Source organism: Alexandromys fortis, unplaced genomic scaffold, assembly GCF_014885135.2.
Source record: "Alexandromys fortis isolate MF-2015 unplaced genomic scaffold, M_Fortis_MF-2015_v1.1 scaffold_69, whole genome shotgun sequence".
Lineage (NCBI taxonomy): Eukaryota > Metazoa > Chordata > Mammalia > Rodentia > Cricetidae > Alexandromys > Alexandromys fortis.
Window position 1 is genome coordinate 8,816,062 of NW_026067951.1, and position 22,075 is coordinate 8,838,136.

Sequence of the window (22,075 nt, forward strand, 5' to 3'; positions counted from 1 at the left end):
CCCCTCCTTTTCTTTTCTTTTCTTTTCTTTTCTTTTCTTTTCTTTTCTTTTCTTTTCTTTTCTTTTCTTTTCTTTTCTTTTCTTTTCTTTTCTTTTCTTTTCTTTTTGGACAGATTTTCTTAATAGCTTTGGCCATGCTCTGAAGGGCAGGCTAATTTGTAGCCAGTTTTCTGTTCTGACATTCGGCCACATGGGGGCACCAAAGTACCAGCCTGGTGCTGTCAAGAGATTCCCGCCTGTCTGTGTTAACTGATGGGGGAAGGCTAGCTGCGGTCTCCAAGCTGCAGAGGCTTGGGCCTGATAGGGTGTCATTGAGAAGACCACTGCTTCCCAATGTTTAGTGACCTCTGTGACTCTGGGGCCACCGAATGCAATTCAGTCCTAGGCGTTGAAGCTGGACCGATAGCTCACACGTCACCACTGAGTTAATCTCTTTGCGGGAGTGTTACCTCCATAGTCCTCGATCTATTTACCTGTAATTCTCAGGGTTTGGACAAGACTCATTCCTAAGGAAACTTTCTTCCTTAGTGGTTTTTGTTTATCTTTTTTTTTAAAATTGAAATTGAAATTTTGAGTTTTCTCCCCAGCTTCGCAGAGCTGTAATCCCGTACAGCTTAAACTATGGAAGTTTAAGGGGAATAATGTGGTTTTGTGATATGCATCTATTGTGAAATGATCAGCATGGTCAAAGTAGTTACTGTGTCTGGTATGGTTTCTGTGTGTAGTGGGAACCGTTCAGGCAAACTCAGACAACTTTAAGTGCACAATACAGGATTGTCAGCTAGAGTTTCCCAGGTTGTGTGTTAGCACTTTGACTCATTCATCCCACGTAATGGCACTCTTTCACACTTTGGTTAATTCAGTGTGTGTGTGTGTGTGTGTGCCAGTGTATGTGTGTGTGTGTGTGTGTGTATGCACATGCACGTGTGAACACATACAGAAGCAAAAAAAGGTCAGCCTCAAGTGTCGTTCCTAGATCACTCTTTATGGTTTTAATTTAATTTTATGTATATGTGTCTGTTTGTGTGTGTATATGTGCACCATGCATATGCAGAAGTCTGAGGAGGTCAGAAGTGGCATTAGGTCCCCTGGAACTGGAGTTACAGAGGTTGTGAGCTGCTTTGTGGTCAATGGGAATTGAATCTGGGTTCTCTGAAGAAGAGCAAGTGCTCTTAACCTCTGAGCCATCTCTCCAGCTCTTCTAACTTAGTGTTTGATACAGCATCTCTCATGGATTCTGAAGTTCTCCAATTGGGATAGGCTGTCTGGCCAGTGAGCCCCAGGAATCTTCCTGTCTCTGCCTTTCCAGTGTTGGAATCATACATGTGTATTAATATGGCCAGATTAAAAAAAGCTGATCTTTTGTATGTATAACTTATATTTGTGTGTCTGTGTGTAGGCATGAGCACGTGAGTGCAGGCACAAGCGGAGGATGGAAGCATCGGATTCCCCGGAGCTGAAGTTACAGGTGGTTCTGAGTTGTCTGATATGAGTGCTGGAACCCTAACGCAGGTCCTCTGAAAGAACAGCATGCTCTCTTAACTGCCGAGCCTCCATTTCATATCTCAGTTCTGTAGGAAATATGCCAGGATTGAGCTTCTGTTTTGTAGCACCTCCAGCTTCTGACACCTGTTGGTTTGGCCTTTTCTTTGCCTGTGTGACCTTAGGTAAGTCACCTGCCATCTCAAATCCTACCTTTGTCTACGGCTAGCCCTGTCCTATCAGGGTGCCATCATCCTGTCCCAGGGTGTTTCATAGGAGGGAAGTGCACTCCCGGTTTGTGAGCTGAGGAAAGCCTTCATTGGAGTCTGTTTTGGAGGATGGTGGTTGGAGATGACATCAGTTATAGACCAGAAATTTTGCCCCAGAGGTTAAGTTGAGAGGGTTGGAAACAGCGGCGGGAATGTGACTGAATTTTGGTAGAGAAAAGAATATTCAGAGCAGAACAGAGCTCCAGAGACACATTCTACTCATTCCTCGCAACAACCACAACAAGCCAACAACACAATAACTCTAGGTGGCTTTGTTTGGGCACCTCCACCCTTCCCCTCTGATGAGCAAGTTTGTAACTTAGACCAAGAGCTTTCATTTTTTTTTTTAAAAAGTGCTTTTAAAAATGTGTCAGTGATGCTCAGTGGTTAAGAGCGCTTGCAGAGGGCCTGGGCTCAATTCCCAGCATCCACATAGTGGCTTACAACCTCCAGTCCCAGAGTTTGTAATACTTTCTTCCGGCTTCCAGGGGCTCTACATGCACATGGTGCACAGACATGCTTGTAGGTAAAACATCCATATACACAAAATAATAAAAATCAAATTTAAAGTGCATCTATATCTATCTATCTATCTATCTATCTATCTATCTATCTATCTATCTATCTATCATCCATCTATCTATCTATCATCCATCTATCTATCTATCATCTATCATCTATCTATCTATCTATCTATCTATCTATCTATCTATCTATCTGTTTTTATGATTGGCCTTTTAATTGCTAGCATCAATCATGAGGCCCCTGTTTAGCCCCTCCTCCCACTACTGTTACACTGGGCACCCTTAGGTAGCATAATGATGACAGGAAGCCCTAACAGTTTTGTGCGATTGCCTGTGACACTTCTTTAGCCACTTTTGAGTGTTTTTATAATGCTGTTGATTGCTTTGCGTTGAAGCATTGTGTATCTCTCTGGGTCCCAGACTCTGAGCAGTGGTGCAGAGAATCATGGGAACTTTTGATAGGAAACACACAGTCCTCGATCTTTCCCGCTTCTGGAATATGTCAGTCTAGGATGTGTGTGTGTGTGTGTGGGGGGGGGGTCCTAAAACCTGCATTCTTTTAAGGCACAGCCACCCTGGTGAAAGAACACCCTGCCAATGGGAGGAAGGAAGGAAGAAATCCTTTTTACTCGTGGGTGGCTTCCCTGCCCTCTGTTCCCTTTTGACCCCTTCTTTTGATTGGAATTCATATCTTGGTATATTGTATACAATTCTGGAAAAGAGGATGTAAAAATAACAATTCTTTGGAAGCAGCGCTTCCCCGTGTTGTGTTTAGTCTGGGGTGGTGTGCTGCTGCTGTTCCAGGACGCTGGTGGAATGCTGCTGGTGACAGATTCCCTAGCTCCCCACAGCCGTCTCTGTGCACACAATCCATATGCTCTTGCTGTCAGCCCTAAGTGCAGGGCTAATAGCGTGCCACCAAAGGCAGGGTTGGCCCAGGACACTCATTGCTTTGGTTCTGGTCAGCTCTGGAGACTGGAACCTAATTCTGTCTTTATGTGCTTCCAAGCAAGTGATAAGCAAAGGGCTGCTAGCGTGTGAAATGCAGACTGAGGTTAGCACAGTCCAGAGCACAAAGCAAGACTTTCAGATGGTCCCTCACGCAGGACCAGACTCTCCAGTCAACACCAGCCATGAAGCACTTTCTAGGTGGCTCCTCCCACTTTCCTGCCTTTGCTCCTAAGACTACAGGGTTCCTTGTGGCCACTCGTTCTCTTGATCCAAGGCCTCTTGTGCTGGTCAATACTGTCAGCTTGACAGGATCTAGAGAAGTGCCTCTCAACCTCTTTAATATAGTTTAGCGTGGTGTGGTGACTCCAATCATGCAATCATTTTTGTTTCTACTTTATATCTGTAATTTTCCTACTGCCATGAATTATAATGTAAATGTCTGATGTGTGTCTGAGCGGGTCGCGACCCACAGTTTGAGAACCACTTATCTAGCATCCCGTAGAAGACACACCTCTGGGTTAACTGCAGTGGGAAGATCCACTCCAAATGTAGGCAGCACTACCCTGTGGGCCCACTGGGATCCCCGTCTCTCTCTGCTTTCTGATTGTGGATGGAATGTGGCCAGTCACATCATATTTCTGCCACCGTGCCTACCCAGTCGCTGGGGATTGAACCCTTAACCTAGAAACCAAGTAAACCTTTCTCTTCAGTAAGTTGCTTTTGCGGGGGTTCTTGTCACAGCAATCAGAAAAGTACCTACTACATCATCCTTCAGGCTGGGTCCTCCTCGGGAACACTGACCACTTTCCCCCAGAGCTTGTGAATTCTGTTTTCTCCATACAGTTTCCAGAACCAGTCATAACAAGTTTATGGAAAAAGGAAAGGGGCAGAGTAAGTAAAAACATGCATTTTGGCCTCAAAACAAACCCAGGAACAGATTCACTTCCAAACCACTTCAAGCTATTACGTGACAAGGCGCAGATGCATGGGCTGTGGCTTCTGCGTCAGTGGGGGTCGTCCCCAGCCTTGAAGACAGGGTCAGTGTTGGGAGGACATGAAGGCAGAGGGCGCAGCAAGAGGGGGGATGGGCCCTCAGATCAGGTTGAAAACGTCGTGTTCAGACAGGGCTTCCCACTCAGAGCCAGCTGACAAAAGAGAAAGCGGTCACCTGGGAGAACAGGGCGAACGGCCTCTGCACTGCTTTGACTGTGAGGCGGCTTTCTCATGTCTTCTCCCTTTTCCTTGGTCTTCAGGCAACCACAGCCTCTCTTGAGATGGCCTGCTGGTGCTTTTCCATGTTAACTCTTTGCAGATGCTCTCCTGGCCCATTTGGTTAGTTTAGCCCTATTCTCATAGGCCCCAGGGAGAGACGGGCCAAAGCTCGGGGACATGCAAGTCCTGGCTTATTCCCTTCCGTCTGCATAGAATTGACCTTTCTCTCCACCTGCCTCTGCATCCAGTCCAGCCACAGCCTGTACTGAGCTTGGAGATGGTGCTTCCCTCCCGTTTTGCCTGCTCAAGTGCATGGCCACTGGCTGTGCCGTAGGAAGTGGACACGAGCCCTTTCTGCAGGAGAAGTGATCTGGTGGTGGTGGCGTGGGTGTCGGAGAACAGTCTGCGACTCTGACCCGTGAGACTCTGGGATGAAAACCGATCGACTCCCTTCTTAACACAGTGCTGACAATTCCGTTAGGTTGAGCAACAGCAACCTAACCTGAGACTGTGTTCTAGGAAGAACGAGGTAGAAAGATTTGTTCATTCATTGACTCGCAAATCCATCCTCTCCACAGTGAATGGAGACCTATGTTATTCTAGTCTCTCTCTGTAGATTGACAGGTGGGCTAATACAAACAGCTGGCCCAAGACAGAATGGGGCTCTGTGCATGGGGCTCTAGCGGCAGCTCTGAGCTGCGGATCAGCCAGGCTGCAGAACCACAGGGAAAAGCACAGGGCTGGAGCCTTGACCCTTGGCCAGCGGAGGCTGCAGCTGTTACTGATTACCATGCCTGGCTCAGCCCTGGAGGGCCGGCTGCCCTTTCTCCAGAGAGGAAATGTTGATACCTCCCACAAATTATAGAGAAAAAGCACAAGCTTGTGGCTTCACAGAACCAGCCAAGATTTGGCCTTCAAGGCCAGGGCCTTGGGAGCTTGCTCTTCTACTGCCTGTCTGAGGGACTGGACTGGGAGAGCACTAGCAAGGACTCAAGCGCATGGCTTCCCTATCGCCTGTCCTTGCTGGACACGAGCTGGGTCAGTGTAAAACAGCCCTCTTTCTTGTCAAGCTTGTGCTGAGACATAGGTTACCAGAGCTGTTCAGTACAGGGAGATCCTGGACAACTTATTTAACTCTCTGACTTTCTATTTACTCACCAAGAACTTGGGGGTAGTTGTATATTTTTTTTTGCCCCAGATTTTTTGTGTGTGTGTTCATGAGCATGCATGTGCACATATGTTCATGTGAATGCATGGATATGTGGGTGTGGAAGCCAGAGGTCAACCATAGGTCCTGTTCCTTGGGAGATGTCCCTCTTGCTCTCCCCGCCCCCTGAGACTTACATTGCAGCTTGGGGTTTGGGGGTCAGACCAGGGTGTTGGCCAGCAAGTCCCAAGGATGCTCTGTCTCCACCTCTCCAGGACTGGGATCGCACATTCTATGCTACTACTCCTGGCTCTTTTATGTGGATTCTGGGGGTCAGACTTGGATCCTCATGGTTGTGTAGCAAACATTTGGCTGACTGAGCTACGTCTCTAGGCCAACCCTTCAAAATTCCTTTAAAGCTATTATTATTTATTAGAGGAAAAGACAATCAGCATCTTTACTAATTTTAGTAGAGACCTGTAATGTGCAACGTGTGGTTCCAAGTCTTTCCTGTGGATTAGCATGTTGAGTTCTAAGAACATCTCTATGGGCTAGATATTTTTGAGACCTCTAGATTACTACCAAGGGAAGGGAGTTCCAGGGAAGTCAAGAAATGCACACTGAGTTCATACTGGTTAAGTCGAACACTTAGGATCCCCACCAGGGCCTTAGATACCAGAATCCACACCTTAATCATGGCTCCATCCCATCTCCCATGAGGCAGGCAATCAACCAAGGCCACTGCCTCCTTTTGGAGCTCACTGGCTTCATCTTTAAAGGAGAACCCCGAGTCCTGTCCTGGTGCTGTCTGCTGCACTGAGCAATGAGCTGATGAAAATACATCTAGAGAGTGACAGTGAACAATCTCGCCCGAGCTGTCTGGGTGCTGGGCAGGGATCTTTGCTCTTACATGGCCTCAAGGCAATTTTTTAAAAAAAATTTTAAATATACTATTTTGACTTTTTTCTGGAGAATTTGATACAGCAATGTACTTTGATCATATTCCCCTCCCATTCCTTCCTCCAACTCCTCACAATTCACTTCCCATATCCCTCTCCAATTTAGTTCTTAAATAATCCACTGAGCCTAATCAATGCTCACATGTGCATGGGTGTGGGGCCCATCCACTGGGTCATGATTAACCTACCAGGGTTATATACTGAATTAAAAGGTACTCTTCCTCCCTTTGTAGCCACCACCTGTCAAAAGCTGCTCAGCTAGGGGTAGGTTCTAAGGCGCTTGCTCTCTTCCATGCTGGGATATTGATTGGCTTGACCTTGTGCAGGTCTTATACTGGCAGCCAAAGCTGTTGTGACTTCATGAGTGTACAACGACTCTGTCATGTCTAGAAGACATTGTTTTACTTTAGACCTGATCAACTGAGTCTTACAAACTGCCTCCCCCTCTTCCGTGATGGAAAAATGTCCTACAGATGTCCTGCTTAGAGTTGAGCATTCCACAGACACGTACTTTCTGCACTTTGATGGAAGCACTTGCTCGACTGTTTTGAGAGTTACATGATGTCTCCGAAACATCATTCACTGCGAGTTTTTGAGACAGAATCTCACTATGTAGTCCTGGCTGACCTGGAATTTACCACATAGACCAAGTTGGCCGTGAACTCACAGAGATTCACGTAGCTCTGCTCCAGAGAACTGGGACTAAAGGCGGGCACCACCATGCCTCGCTGGTTCTTTCTGCCTTTGATTTAACATCTTGCTCTTGGTTCTGAATGGAAATGCCAAAGTCTTCGCACAGTATTGAAGGCATTACCTATCTGCCCCTGTTTACTTGACTGTCTCCATCTTTCCTAGCCCTTCTGCTGCTATCTAACATGGGGAAGCCAGTGTTTCCTGGCCCTACCTCCAGTAGCTGGCTTTTCCATTTTACTGCAACACCTGTAAACTGTAACACTTTGTTGCTCCTACAATTTACATATCCGTCCTCATCCTCCTTCTCCAGTGGCTGCTTAGGCTAGTGAACCTCCTCAAGTACCTTCCCATTCCCAGACAGGGATGGCTATCCCCCAGGGGAGAGAACAGAAATTAGAGTTGAAAGGGGATTTATCATCTGTCATCAAGAAAAATCATCATGAGAGGTGGAATCAGAGCCCAGTCCCATGGTGTCTGGGGTAGAGTTGTTTAAGGAGCCCCAGGGGTCCCCATCTACAGCCACCTGAGTGCCATGAGAAACCATTAAATAGAAACTACACATAGCTGTAGGCCAGAAAGCCTGAGTTACTATACTCCCCAATAGCACATTTCCTACAAAGAAACCCACTGTCTTTTCCTTCCTCGGATCCCTACATCCAGACAGATGGAGGGAATGCATAAAGATAGAAAAGCAAAACTAAACGTGCATACCCTTTATTACGGTTATCTGAAGGATTAAATGATTGGTGGGGACCACACATTTTAAAGCTCTCTGCTCAATGTGCTCAGACCTGCGTCTGGTCCTGAGGGGAGAAACCTAACAGCATGAAAAGACCAGAGGCCAAGTAAATGGAAATTTGGCAGGATAAGGCAGGCTGCTGGTGGTGGCTGTAGCCAGACAGGAAAGCTGAGATGGTGTGAGCAGAAATGACTGGAGGGCTCAGTCTTTTCTGAGAAGTGATGGAAGGATCTTTTTTTCCCAAGGGGTTGGGGGGGGGGCTCTGCAGACATGATCTCATTGCCCTCCTCAAGGTTCCCTTGCCACTGAGATCCAAGCTTAGCTCATTTTCCCAACAAGACCTCTCTCTGACAGGAGCGGGATTAGAAAGTCCCTCAACTCTCACCCATGACAGCTCACCATGGCAGTCTCCTCAAATAACAAAACACTTGAATTCCTGTGCACAAAGGTGGCCATGGAAGGTGGGGGAGGGGGAGTTGTTCAAGGGGATTCTATCATTCGGTATTGAAGGGTTGTCTGTCTTACCTTGCTTTGGAAAAAAGAGATGTTACCACTCAGTGAAGCGGGCATTGCTAGACACAGACCCCTGCATTAATACACCTTCAGAGTGATCATTACCTTTTCTTTCTTTGTCAGCTAAAACTCTGGTGAAAGCTGTACACCCAGGGGCATTCCTGCCCACTGCTTATGTAATACAAGCTGACCATTCCCAGAAGCACTCTTGTCTTCTATTTTAATCTTCCACACACATACCCCATACATGATCTTGATGGCTACCTGATGTAGGAAGTCCTTTTGTATATGTGTTGCTTTTATTGATTAATGAATAAAGAAACTGCTTCAAGCCTATAGCAGGGCAGAACAGATGTAGGTAGGGAAAACTAAACTGAATGCTGGGAGAAGGAAGGTGGAGTCAAGAGAAGCCATGCAACCCTGCCTGAGAAAGATGCCAGAACTTTACCCAGTAAGCCACAGCTTCGTGGCGATACACAGATTAATGGAGATGGGTTAATTTAAGATATGAGTTAACCAGAAATACACCTAAGCTATTAGCCAAACAGTATTGCAAATAATATGGTTTCTGTGTGATTATTTTGGGAGTCTGGGCAGCTGGGAAACAAACAAGCGGCCTCCTACAACAGATACCCTTCTGAGCACATGATACATGCTCAGAGGGGTATCCATTATCTTCCTGTCTTAAACCATCACTGTAAACTGACCACACTCAGGAATGCAACCCCTCCTAAAATACTTTCCTATATGAGTATATAGGGTCTCCTAAATAAAATTCCCATAGGACCTTGGTTTGAGGAGGACATTACTTTGGAAATGGTAGCCATACTCTCCTTACCTGCTGCAGGTGTAAATATCCACTCATATCTGTTGGTCACTGAGTTGCTAACCCACTGCGCTCAGTTATGGAGGGAGAGGGTAGACCATGTGGAGCAGAGAATTGAGAACACCCAGTATTGTGGGCAGAGAACATCCAGGATCAATTAGACAGTTGTTGTTTTTAGTCTTTCCTGTGGCACAGCACTTTTCTGGACACTGGGAAAGACAAAGCATCTCATTGAACTTTTTACCCATGACAGGTGCTGAAATAGAGGCCCAGGGAGTGGACAGAAGAAAGAGCTGGTCAGCCATGGGTGGTGTCTTAGGGTTTCTATTACTGTGAAAAGACAAGGACAACAGCAACTCTTATAAAGGAAAACACTGAATTGGGAACAGCTTACATTTCAGAGGTTTAGTCCATTATCATCCTGGCAGGAATCATGGCACACAGTCATGCAGTGCGCAGGGAGACCTGGTGCTGGAGAAGGAGCTGAGGATTCTACATCTTGAACCGCAAACAACAGGAAGTGAACTGTGTACCACACTGAATGTAGCTTGAGCAAAGGAGACTTCAAAGCCCACATCCACAGCGATATACTTCCTCCAACAAGCCCACAACTCCTAATAGTGTTACTCCCTTTGTGGGGGGCGCATTTTCTTTCAAACCACCACAGGTCATCTGAGAAAGCTTCATGAGCTGTGTTTATAAGCCAGAGTCTGTCTACTGCATGCTGACTGTTTGCCAGGCATCGAAAGACCTCATCTCATGTAATCTATATCACAGTTGGGAGGCTGTTTTGGATTACTTCCCGTTCACCACCTTAGTAGTGTCAGATATGGGCCACTGATGTTCTCGAGGGAAGAATGGTACTAACAGAGATAACTAATACAAGTTAAAATTGTGTAATAGCTACTTAATAAACTAGTTTGGTTTCATGGATTGAACCCAGGGTTTCATGCATGCTAAACTCATGGCCTGTCATTGAGTTATACCTCCGGTCACAAGATACATGTGTGTGTGTATAAATGTGTGAGTGTATGCATGCATGTATATGCACACATGTTGAATGCCAGAGGGCAACCTCAGATGCTGTTCTTCAAGAACAGTCTACGTTGTTAAGTTTTGACACAAGGTCTCTTACTGGCCTTGAACTCACACAGTAGGCAAGACTGACAGTCGGTGAGCCTTCAGGAATGTTTCTGATTTCCCATTGCTGGAATTATAAGTGTGCAATCCATATATGGCTTGAATTCTAGACATAAAGATCACATCCTTGCTCTTGCCAGATAGCCACTTTCCTGAGCTATCTCCATAGCCCCGAAGCCAATAAATCTGTTTAAGGAAATCAGAAACCATGGTTAACCATGTCCTGGTTGGAGTCTTATTGTTCATTTTTTCTCGCATCTTGCTGCAAAGCGGAAAGGCTCACATTTGAGGCGGTGGAACACAGTGAAGGACTGATTCCTCTGTATCTGCGGATGATGGTGCTTTGTGGTCTGAGTCAGATGAAAGGACACACTATTTTTCAGTGCTGCAGTGTCTCCTTTTTGCTGCCAATCTAAAGAAACTTGAGACTCTTCACAGTCAGAAGCTGGGGGAGATACCCTTATTCCAGCTGGGGTGTGCAGCTAACATGAAAGAGGAGAGAGAATGCAGACTGTAGAGGGACAGGCACCAGGCTGCCCCTCCCTCGGAAAAGTCTTGTTCGATTCCAACTCTCAATATTTGTTTTGGCCCCAAGCAATAGACCCCTCTGGGGAAAGAGGAACCTGGTGGAACAGGAGCAGGGAGGAGGCTTTTGAAAACCACAGGGTTAGTGATGAGGTGGCACAGAACACACCTAACCAAAATACTGAGTTTAGGGTGGGTCAGGTATGTGGAATTCCGGACTGTTCCATGACCATCCAGGCCAATGTGAATATCTGCACACACCCAGATTCCTGGTTCCTGGCAGGTCTGGATTTCCTGAAAAACCTTCTACACAAAGTGGTCCCAAAGCTTGAAAAATCACCGTAAGCTTCCCTCTTACTACATCACAGAAACAGTAGCTCTAAGGCTGATGAATTTGCACATAATAAACAAGGATTCTAAAAGTAAAGAGCTGTAGAAGCTTTACACACACACACACACACACACACACACACACACACACACACACACACACAGTTCTCCTGTACCCTAGGCTGTCCTTGAACTCATTATGTAGCCAAGGATGATCTTAAACTCTTAATCCTCCTGCTTCCACTTCCTGAGTGCTGGGATTACAGGTATGTGGTACTACGGATGGAACCCAGGCTTTATGCACATCAGGTAAGCACTCCAGTGACCGAGCTACATTCTTATCCCTTATTTGTTGCACAAGGAGAGTGGAGCATGTCCTTTGTTTGTCCCAGCTGCCCGGCTAGCTCACACCCGAAGTAACCACACAGAAATTGTATTCATTAAATCACTGCCTGGTCCATTAGCTCTAACTTCCTATTGGCTAACTCTTACATCTTAATTTAACCCATTTCTATTAATCTGTGTATCGCCACATGATTGTGGCTTACCAGCAAGATTCTAACCAGCGTCTCTCTCAGGCAAGAGACCCATGATATCTGCCACTCTGCCCTTCTTCCCAGCATTCAGTTCTGTCTACTCTGCCTATCTAAGTTCTGTCCTATCAAAAGGCCAAGGCAGTTTCTTTATTCAACCAATGAAAGCAACACATAGACAGAAGGACCTCCTACACCACTTATTTGTCTTTTAGAGCTGAGCTATCCATTTCCACAGCCCAGATGGGTCTATTAGATATTCTTTTCTTGAAATCAGGGCTTTTCACCCAAAGCACTCAGATCAGGTAGGCAGCACACACCTCTCTTCCAGCCTCCAGCTTCTGAAGCTTTACAGAAACAAAGTTCACTTGGTGTAGAATAAAGGACAAGGAAGCCCCATGGTACCACCCAACTGGGGACTCTCATGAATGAATAGAAGCCATTTGTTTTATTCATTACTTGTAGGGAGATGAAGGGCCGTGGAGAACTGGAGGAACATCAGAACCAGTCTCCAGTGGGGTCCAGGGCTGAGGAGAAAATCTTAAGGTGAATGACAGAGGACTGTCTGTCCCTGCAGCATCTCTCCATGCCGCAGTTTCCTCTCTAGAGTTTGGCGTGAGCTGGGAAATAAAATCTCAAGATGTTAGCTTGTTTGTACAAACTGAAGTTCTCTGACCAAGTCACATCAATATCGAGCAAGCTATAGATTTTCTGACCTCAGCCATCTAGAACTTTGTGATTCTGGAAAGGCAAAAGTCAAGAGCCAAAGCTGGCTTGGGCTTATTTTTACTTCCTTTTAAGAGTCATTTACTGCCAACTTCTGCATTTTACCTTGGACCCTCACCGCTACAAGATAATTCTGAGAATACACAACAAAGCCTGGCAGACTCTGGCCTCCAGCAACCTGATAGTTAAGGATACTGTTAAGATGACACACGAGTCTTGTAGACTAGATTGCTCTGCCATTCTGGAGCTTAACACTGATCCCATCAATGTAACTGGGACATGTGTTGATTTATGATTTCTTTTTTGTTCTGTGACTATACAACTTTATCTACTGTGGGACAAGTCATTTCAGGGCAATTTGAATGCATGCCCTTGAGCTGTGGTCATTCATATTTGTCTCTGAATAAACCATTTTCTTTTAAAGTTGAGTTCTTATTTTATGTCAAAATGTGTATGCATTTCCTCATCAGGAAACCCTTTGAGGGAGTCTGCTTGCTTCCCAGCTTGCTCGATGTAGTGCTTCCTGTCTCATTGCTGACATTAAATGTCTGACAAGAAGCAACCTAAGGGAGAGAGGGCTTATTTTGCAACCTAGGGGAGAGAGTGCAATTTGAAGGTACCGTCCAATGGTAAGCAAGGCAAGGTCAGCAAGCTCCATGACCTACTCGGCTTTAGAGATCGACCCAACAGGAACAATGAAAGGACAGATACATGTACAGGAAAGCTCAGATCACATGGGCTGTGCACTCTGCTCAGACACACCAATGACATCCTGGAGACTCAGCATGTTTATTACATACTGCCAAGCGAGAGAGTAGGTTTACTGTATACGGCTGAATGAGAAGACAGGTTTATTGTACGCAGTGGAACAAGCAGGAGGTGGGTTAGCAAATCTGGGTAGGAGGCTCTGTGGGACAGTGGTTCTCAATCTGTGGGTTGCAACCCCCACAGGGGCTGCATAAGACATATCCTGCACATCAGATATTTACGTTATAATTCACAGCAGTAGCAAAATTACAGCTGTGAAGTAGCAACAAAATGATAGTTGGGGGGGGGGGTCACCACAACTGGAGGAACTGCACTAAAGGGTTGAGAACCCCTGCCTTAGGGGAGGAGTTTCAGCTAGCAATCATTTGGGAGGAGGAGGTTTCTGCACACATGTTCTTATTTAAATGCAATGACTTGTACCTTCAGTGCTTGGACCAGAGGAAGGCTTTGCCGTTCCCATAGCTCTGAGGCACTGGTGTCTTTGACACCCAGTGGCTGTGCTCCTGTCGCCGATACACATTCACTCAGGACTCTGTTCAGTCTCCACAGGAACATCGGGCAGCTGAGCACACTTCCGACCCAGTCAGGAAATAGAGTGATGGGTGTTGTTGCTCAGTTCGCTTTCTTGTTTTTATGAAGTCTTGGATCCCCAGTCCGCAGAATGGTACCCCCCCCCCCCGCCCCATTCACGGAATCCAGTGTAAAATGCCCTCCCAGATACAGTCAAAGGTTTGTCTGCTAGTTGATACCAGGTCTGTCAGGTGGACTGTGGACTGTCTGTATTAACCATCCCAGAGCCGGTCTTAGAGGTCATCCGGGTAGTTGATATTCAGGACCTAACAACAGCCTGGTGACCACGTAGTGAAGTTAGTTTAAACTCATTAGTTTAGGAGGTGTAGCTCGGGCTCTAACTGCAAACCTAGCTGTTGGAAGCTGCTCAGAGTGGCCATCAGGCCCCAGCGCAGCTGTTCCTCAAGTTGTGAGGAATGAGATGAAATCAAGAACAACCTCACTGCCTTCTGGGATGGACACTGTGTGGAAGTCCAGAAGTGCAAGGTGAACCTTACCCTTAGCTCTGTCGTTGATTAACTCCTGGCTTTCTTCTGCTTCTTGGCCTTTTCTCTTTTAAGAGGCTGTACCAGGCTTGCCATATGTCATCCTTCCGCAGGTCTGAGAGCGTGTGATGACGGTATATCCAGATTCCCAGGAAATGGGAAGGAGGCTGAGATATGACTCAGTTTCCCCTAACCTGTGCGTCACTAATAACTGCAAACACCAGCCGTGCCGGAAAGCTCTCTTGGACTTTGCTCGTGCTGCACCCATTGACTTCGAGGCCCTGACCTGCAAAGCTAGGGCTTCCCTCCCGGTCCCTGACCATGGACTCGCTTGCCACTACAGGGGGCACTGTGGAAGCTGCTGCTGGACCACAGCCTTTGAGTTTGAGCTTGCAAGCTCTTAATGAATAAACAGTTGCCTGTTGATAGGAATGAGAAAAAAAGCCCTTCCCATTAACCTTACATGGCACTGTCAGTCCTTCAGGGACCAAGTGCGGGAACTTTGGAGGTGTGTAAGAGAACACAACAAGCCACGTGTTCTAATGTTTCCCAAACAGTTCCACCAACTGGGGACCAAACATTCAAATATATGAGCCTGTGGGCACCCTTCTTATTCAGGCTGCCACATTGAATGAATATTAGCTACTTTACAGTAAGCAGTGTGTCTCAGAAAGATTCTGCTTCACTGGTATTTGGACACCTAGAAGACAAATCCTTTTTGCTTGAACTTAACCCTTGGTGAAGTCAAGCCGTGTTGCCAGTTTGTGGCCACTGGTGGTATCTGGTACAAACCCGACTAGGGCTTTAAGAGGGAGTGGGAGGAGCTTGTTTGTCCTCATCCCCATTGCTGCTGCCCTGGAGGAGGACTGATGTCTCAGGCTCTTATTCCCGTAAATCATCTTCCACTTGCCACTCTGACGACGTACCATGCTTAGCCAAACCAAACCGAACCGAAGAAAAACAAACAACCGAACTGTAAATGGTCTTGAACCCAGGAGAATTCCTTCTCAGTTTCAACCATGCAAGCATTGTGGTTCACTTAAGTGGATTGCCAAACTGGTCTTCCCAACACACACAACCTCCCGACGCAACTTTTATTATTTAATTAACATAAAGAAGTAGCAGATCTCCTGATGGCCTTTTCATGCACGTGTGATTTTCCCCATTCGCTCCTGTTTCTTATCTCCCTGCTCTCCTTCCTCAGTATCCTTCCATTGACCCCGCTTTTTGTTCACACCATATCACTCTCGCTTGCAGAAGAATTCTCTGTGCTGTGGGTGAGTGAGACCAGAGCTAGCCCCTCTGCTCCTCAGCCTAACGCTACCACCTTCTTCTACCCTTCACCTCTCCGTTTTGCCTCCCTGAGGCCTAAACACGGTTCCTGCCTCCCAGCAGCATTTTCTGCTTCGAATCTCCCCGCTCTCAGTACCTCCTGAATAATGCTGCCAGATGATCTTCTGGAAAAATCTCATCCATTGCATCACCCAGCCTTCTGAGGACGCTAAAGAGTGCACACAAAGTTCTCAGGATATTGTAAGCACACGTAGGGTTATTACGATGGGAATTCAGGGAGTTTCCACCCACTGGCCCCAGAATATCTATACCTGAGTGATGGGGGAACAGGAGGGACTGATAAGTGCAGTTTTATATCCCACTTTATAAACACATGTGTGCTTCGTATTGTAGAAAGCATCTGCACAGACATGTTACTAATCGCACATAAACACAGCTAAGGGTTGGTTTGTTTTGAGTTAACCTCCCAGCCCGGGTGCTCCTGGAGGCGTGTGAGGCGGTACCAGCCTGTGCTTACTAGACTCAGTACCTCCAAAGCAAAGAGTGGAAGGGATGACATGGCCACCATAAATCTCAGGAGTGTGGCCGACCACCTCATTAGGAGACTAAGACTCAGCTCTGGGATAAATAACTGCTATCGCCGTGCCTCTCCCACCTGTAAAGTCTGCTGGCTGGAGACGATGCGTAAGCCCATTTTTTCTAGAGCTGGTTTTACTACACTGTCTTCTCAGCTCACTCGGTCTCTGAATAAAGCACAATTTAAAGGTTCCGCCCTGGTCTCCATTCGTCAGTGTTTGTGGCGAGGAGCGTCATGAGCTCTAGGATTCTGGTTGGAAGAGTTTATGTGACAATCTGGTTGGCAGGGGATGTGAAATAGGGCATCCCTTGCAGTGATTTTTTTTTCCCTCCTAGGGCTGTTCTACCAGGTCGACACTCACTGGCTGGCAGGATTTTTATTTTTGTTTTTGATAGCAGTTTTTCCATTTCCCTTGCTGCTGGTAACTGCACGGGCTTGTGTGGAAACTGGGTTTTCTTTTTCAGGCAGTGATAGGGATTTTTTTTTAAACAAGATTTTACATGGAGTAGCACTCGGTTTACAGATAATGTGTTTTTGTCTGAGTTTTGAGGCTCACGTTGCCTTGGGTTTATTACTCAGATTCCTCAGTTTCCATCTCACATTCCAGATCATCCTCAGTAGAATCTTGCAACCAAGTGGCCTCCTGGCTGGTGGGGAGGGTCCTGGTAGGGAACCTGTACTTCTTTACTTCCTGTTCTGGGTGTCTGCAAAGAGAGGACCTTCTCCCAGGATCCTGTATGTGCTAATTACAGGGGGATGGTGCATCACATCATGATCCTCTTCATGAGGTTGTAGAGTTTGAGGAACCACGGCACAACTTCCTCAGGGTGCTGGTTATAAAGAAATGTGAAGCTAGGAGAATTTGTTTCTCCTTAAATCAAGACAGATCTGTGATTTGAGAATTAAAATGCTATTATCATTATGGGGAACTCTTAAGGAGCCATCCTTAGGAGATGAAGATAAGCCTAGACTACAGGAACCTCTGACATTGTAGGAGAATTTTGCTCTCTGTCTTAATTCCTCAGGTGTATTTAGGGAGAGCTACATGTTGAAGTATTCTGCTCGTTGGCAACCCCCACATGATGTGTATCCCGAGTCCCTGCATTCTCACTTCTGTCCTACTGTTGGGAGCTGTGAATCCCAGATCCTGAAGTTCTTGTAAACAACTTGTTTTCCTCTGCTCTGAGACAGCCTGCAGCTGCTCTAAGCTGCTGGCAGGGGAGTGGTTTCTGGTGCGTTTGGCTGGGGTGTGGCTATCAGTTAAAAGTCTCTATATAAACGGCTCTGGTATACAATAAGGGGGCATTCTTATTTCAAGGATGACCCATGTCTCTGTCTGTGTGTCTTTGTGTGTTTCAATCTCCAGTCCCCTTGCCCGGTTCACAAACTGTATGGCAACGCATAGAGCACAGACAGGTGGGCGTGGTGCGCTACATCTTACAGCCCAGGGGAACCACACTTCTGAGTTACAGAATCAAACTGTCTTTACCTGTTCTTAGACTTGAGGTAAGCAGAAGAGTGCGTGGTGAGCCTTTTGTCCCAACTCTGGGAAAATTATCCAGAACTAAAGCAGCGTCTTCAGAATGTTAATTCCAGCAGCATCCCCCTATAGGATTGCATAGAAAGAAAGCAGGGAACAGTTTTAGAGAAAATTTTATCTCAAAGCCAAAAAACCAGTACTGTCTTTACAACTGGTTTCCCAGACATGGTCCTTGAGAATCTGTCATAAGTTTCAGTGTACCTAAAACTAGGGTAACAACTCTGCCCATGTAGTCATGGGCATTGATGCTTCAGGGTCCCCATCTATCATATCATACCCTCCACCTCCATGCACATATGCACACATGCACACACACATACAAATGCACACACATGCACACACACGCACACATATGCACACACAGACACACATACGCATGGATATACACATGCATGCATGCACACACACATGAATGCATGTATGCCTACACACATGCACACAATACATGCACATGAACACACACAGGCACTCCCACACATACGCACACACATGCATACTCATGCACACACACACACCCCTTTTTTCCTGATGTTGTGATTGAATGTTGTTGAGGTCCTCACCCTGATGGCATCTGACCATGATGGCTCCTATGCTTGGAACTTAGGACTTTACAACCATGAGAAAGAAATTGCTGTTGTTCGTAATTCACCAGTTTATGGTACTGAAACCAAGACCTGTCTTGCTTATATTTCTCCTCAACTGTGACAAAATACCTAATGGAAGAAGGCTGTTTTGGCTCCTGGTTTCAGAGGACTTTCAGTCCATCATAGTGAGGAAAGTATAGGGCCATGAAGGTGAAAGGCTGTTCATGTAACAAAGCATGGAAAGCAAAGACCATAGCATTCAAAGGTCCAAACCTAGTGGCTGGATATCTCTCCTAAAGGCTCCATTCCCTTACACAATAGTGCCACAAGTTGGGGACTGAGCAATCAAAACATGAGCCTGTGGGAGACATTTCAGACTGAAACCATAACAGGACCCTGGAGACCTTGTTGTTATTGCTGTTCCTCCAATCTAAATTCCTAACCCAGTAATTTAGAAAGGAAAAAAAAAACATGTCTTGGAGGGATGATAATTCAGTAGTGAAAAATTGCAGTGATCTTGGAGTTGGCTGTTTGCGTGGCTGCAAAAGTCACGTGCTTTATAAAAAAATTTGTAAAGCAATATACGAATCACAAAGTCAAGTAACACTTTATTTGGAGAATGGCCTGAGGCAGCGAACTCCACAGGAGTAGGACTGAGCCAGCAACCTAGGCCAGAGCAGGCCTGAGGTAGCAAACTCCATAAGAGCAGGACCGAGACAGTGACCTGGACCTGAGTGGGCCTGGAATGGTGAGCTCCATGGGAGCAGGAATGGATCCAAACCAGGGTCATTTGCAGAAGCAGGACTAGGCCAGTGAACTAGGCTGGACAGGCCTGAGGTGTGAGCTCTACAGGAGGAGGACTGAGTCAGCAACCTAGTGCTGAAGATACAATAGGGGAAATAAACTCACCAGTCAAAGAAAACATTAAATTTAACAAAAGCTTAACACAAAATATCCAGGAAATATGGAACACCATGAAAAGACCAATCCTAAGAAGAATAGGTATAGAAGAAGGAGAAGATGTTCAACTCAAAAGCAGAGAAAATATATTTAACAAAATTGTAGAAGAAAACTTTCCCAACCTAAAGAAAGATATGTGTATGAAGATACAAGAAGCTTACAGAATACCAAATAGACTGGATCAAAAAAAAAAGTCCCCTTGCCACATAATAATCAAAACACTAAACATACAGAATAAAGAAAGAATATTAAGAGCTGCAAAAGAAAAAGGCCAAGTAACATATAAAGGCAGACCTGACAGAATTATACCTGACTTCTGATTGAAGACAATGAAAGCCAGAAGGTCGTGGTCAAGCATTATGTAGACATTAAGAGACTATGGATGCCAGCACAGACCACTATACTCAGCAAAACTTTAAATCACCATAGAAGGCCAAAACAAGATATTTCATGACAAAACCAGATTTAACCAATGCCTAGCCACAAACCCAGCCTTATACAAAGTACAGGAAAGAAAACTCCAACCCAAGAAAGTTTGCTACATCAACAAAAACATAGACAATTGATGACCTCACAGAAGCAAATCCCAAAGAAGGGAAAATCACACAAATTAACATCACCACCAATGAAAACTAAATTAACAGGAGATAGAAATCACTGGTCATTAATATCCCTTAATATAAATGAACTCAAGTCACCTATAAAAAGGCACAGGCTAACAGATTGGATACAAAACCAGAATCCATCCTTTTGCTGCATACAAGAAACACACCTCAACCTCAAAGACAGACATTGCCTCAGAGTAAAGGGTTGGGGAAAAAATTCCAATCAAATGGACCTAAGAAACAAGCTGGTGTGGCTATCCTAATATCTAACAAAATAGACTTCAAACTAAAATCAATCAAAAGAAACAAAGTGGGACACTTTGTATTAGTCACAGGAAAAATCCATCAAGAGGAAATCTCAGTATTGAACATCTATGCCCCAAATACAAGGGCACCCTCATAAGAAAAAAAAAAACCACTTCTAAAACTTAAATTATATATTAACCCCCATACACTAATACTGGGAGGGAGACTTCAACACCCCACTCTCACCACTGGATAGGTCAGTCAGGCAAAAAATTAACAGAGAAATAATGGAACTAACAAATGTTACGACTCAAATGGACTTAACAGACATCTATAGAATATTCCATCCAAACAGAAAAGAATATAGCTTATTCTCAGCACCTTATGGAACCTTCTCAAAAATTGAACACATACTCAGTAACAAAACAAACCTCAACAGATACAAAAAAAATTAGAATGAATCCACAAGTTCTTATCCTCTGTAGAGACAAAAGAAGAATCTCTTTTCCAAAGCAATATATTCTTAGATCCATATTTTGAAATCAAGATACCTTTATAATATAATGCTGGTTTAGTCTAGCAGCCCATACAATGAAATGTCTCTCTGTACTTAGCTTATTCATAGTCAAAAATTTTTAAAAAACCACAATATTATACACAATCCAGACTTTCTGTGTATTCTCCATCTTTATGTGGCTTGTTTTTTTTAATTAATTTTTAATATTTATTTTATCATCTTTACTCCTTTTATCTTTACTCCTTTAATCTATGATTGTCTGTACTTTGCCCCTTTTATAACTCTCTATACTCATTTTATTCTCTCTTCCAAGCCTATGTACACTTATCCAACACTGTGACTCATTTAGAGGTCTATATCTGTCTGAATCTGTCCTTTTGTGTATCTGTAACCCTTTACTGTCCAGGAGCACTTCTTAAAATGCTAAGTGCTCCTTAAAAACTTAAGCTGTGCCATTACTAGGGTATATATGGTACTTTCTGCTTGCCCCACCCAGTCCAGCATGGCAGAGCCACTTGCACCTCTGAGCAGCACACACTGCCCCATTTTCAGGCACACAGCCAGTCCATGTTGCCATCAAGCAAACCACAGCATGCTGCTCATAAACCCCATCAAAATGCTCTGTAGCCAAACCTCCTGTCTGAAAGAGTCAGAGTTTGTGCTGGTAGCATGACATAGAATGCCAACATTTCAAAATGGTGCAACCTTTTCCCTGCTACTGCTGAATCAGGAAAACCTCTCTTAAAGTAGCTGTGACACGCCACCAGCAAACAGCAAGAAACTGTGTTAAACTTTGTATTTTTGTGGCTAGAATTCCTTTTCAAGCCCTCTCAGGTTTTACATGAATTTAGTCTACCATGTTGGTGCCAATTTGTAGCAAGGAGCTCGCTTGTTGGTTCCCAGCTGCTCAGCCCCGAAATAACGACACAGAAACTGTTTTTGTTCAATCAGTGCTTGGCCCATTAGCTCTAACTTCTTACATATTAATTGAACCCATTTCTATTATTCTGTGTATTGCTACAAGGCTGTGGCTTACTGGGTAAAATTCCCAGCATCTGTCTCTGGTGGCTCCATGGCATCTCTTTGACTCTGCCTCCTTTCTCCCAGCCTTCTTCCTAGCTGTCCCTCTACCTCTATTCCCTGTGCAGGCCCAAAGCAGTACTTTTTTCATTAACCAATAAAAGCAACACATAAACAGAAGGACATCCCATACCAAAGAACAGTCTTTTTGACATTGGGAAGTTATAAGATTTGCTTGTGATCAGAGAAGACTGAGTAACTGATCTCTTTATGTGTGCATTGGTGTTTGCCTATATGTGTAAGTATGTGTATGTACATGTGACTGTGACTCTGTGATATAT

At 45.2% G+C, this 22,075-nt stretch overlaps 1 long non-coding RNA gene across 3 annotated transcripts in view; it reads right to left on the reverse strand.

The window, feature by feature from the left end:
• LOC126506751 (uncharacterized) overlaps positions 1 to 22,075 on the reverse strand; it is a 37,766-nt gene that overhangs the window by 3,518 nt on the left and 12,173 nt on the right. The window contains exons 4-5 of one of the 3 annotated variants that reach the window (XR_007593325.1): positions 17,752 to 17,868; positions 14,012 to 17,092 (exon numbers count right to left, since the gene is read on the reverse strand). This is a non-coding gene — a long non-coding RNA (uncharacterized lncRNA). Of the gene's footprint in view, positions 1 to 14,011; positions 17,151 to 17,751; positions 17,869 to 22,075 lie in introns of those variants that run through there. The other 2 variants (XR_007593324.1, XR_007593326.1) reach the window with 2 other exon arrangements.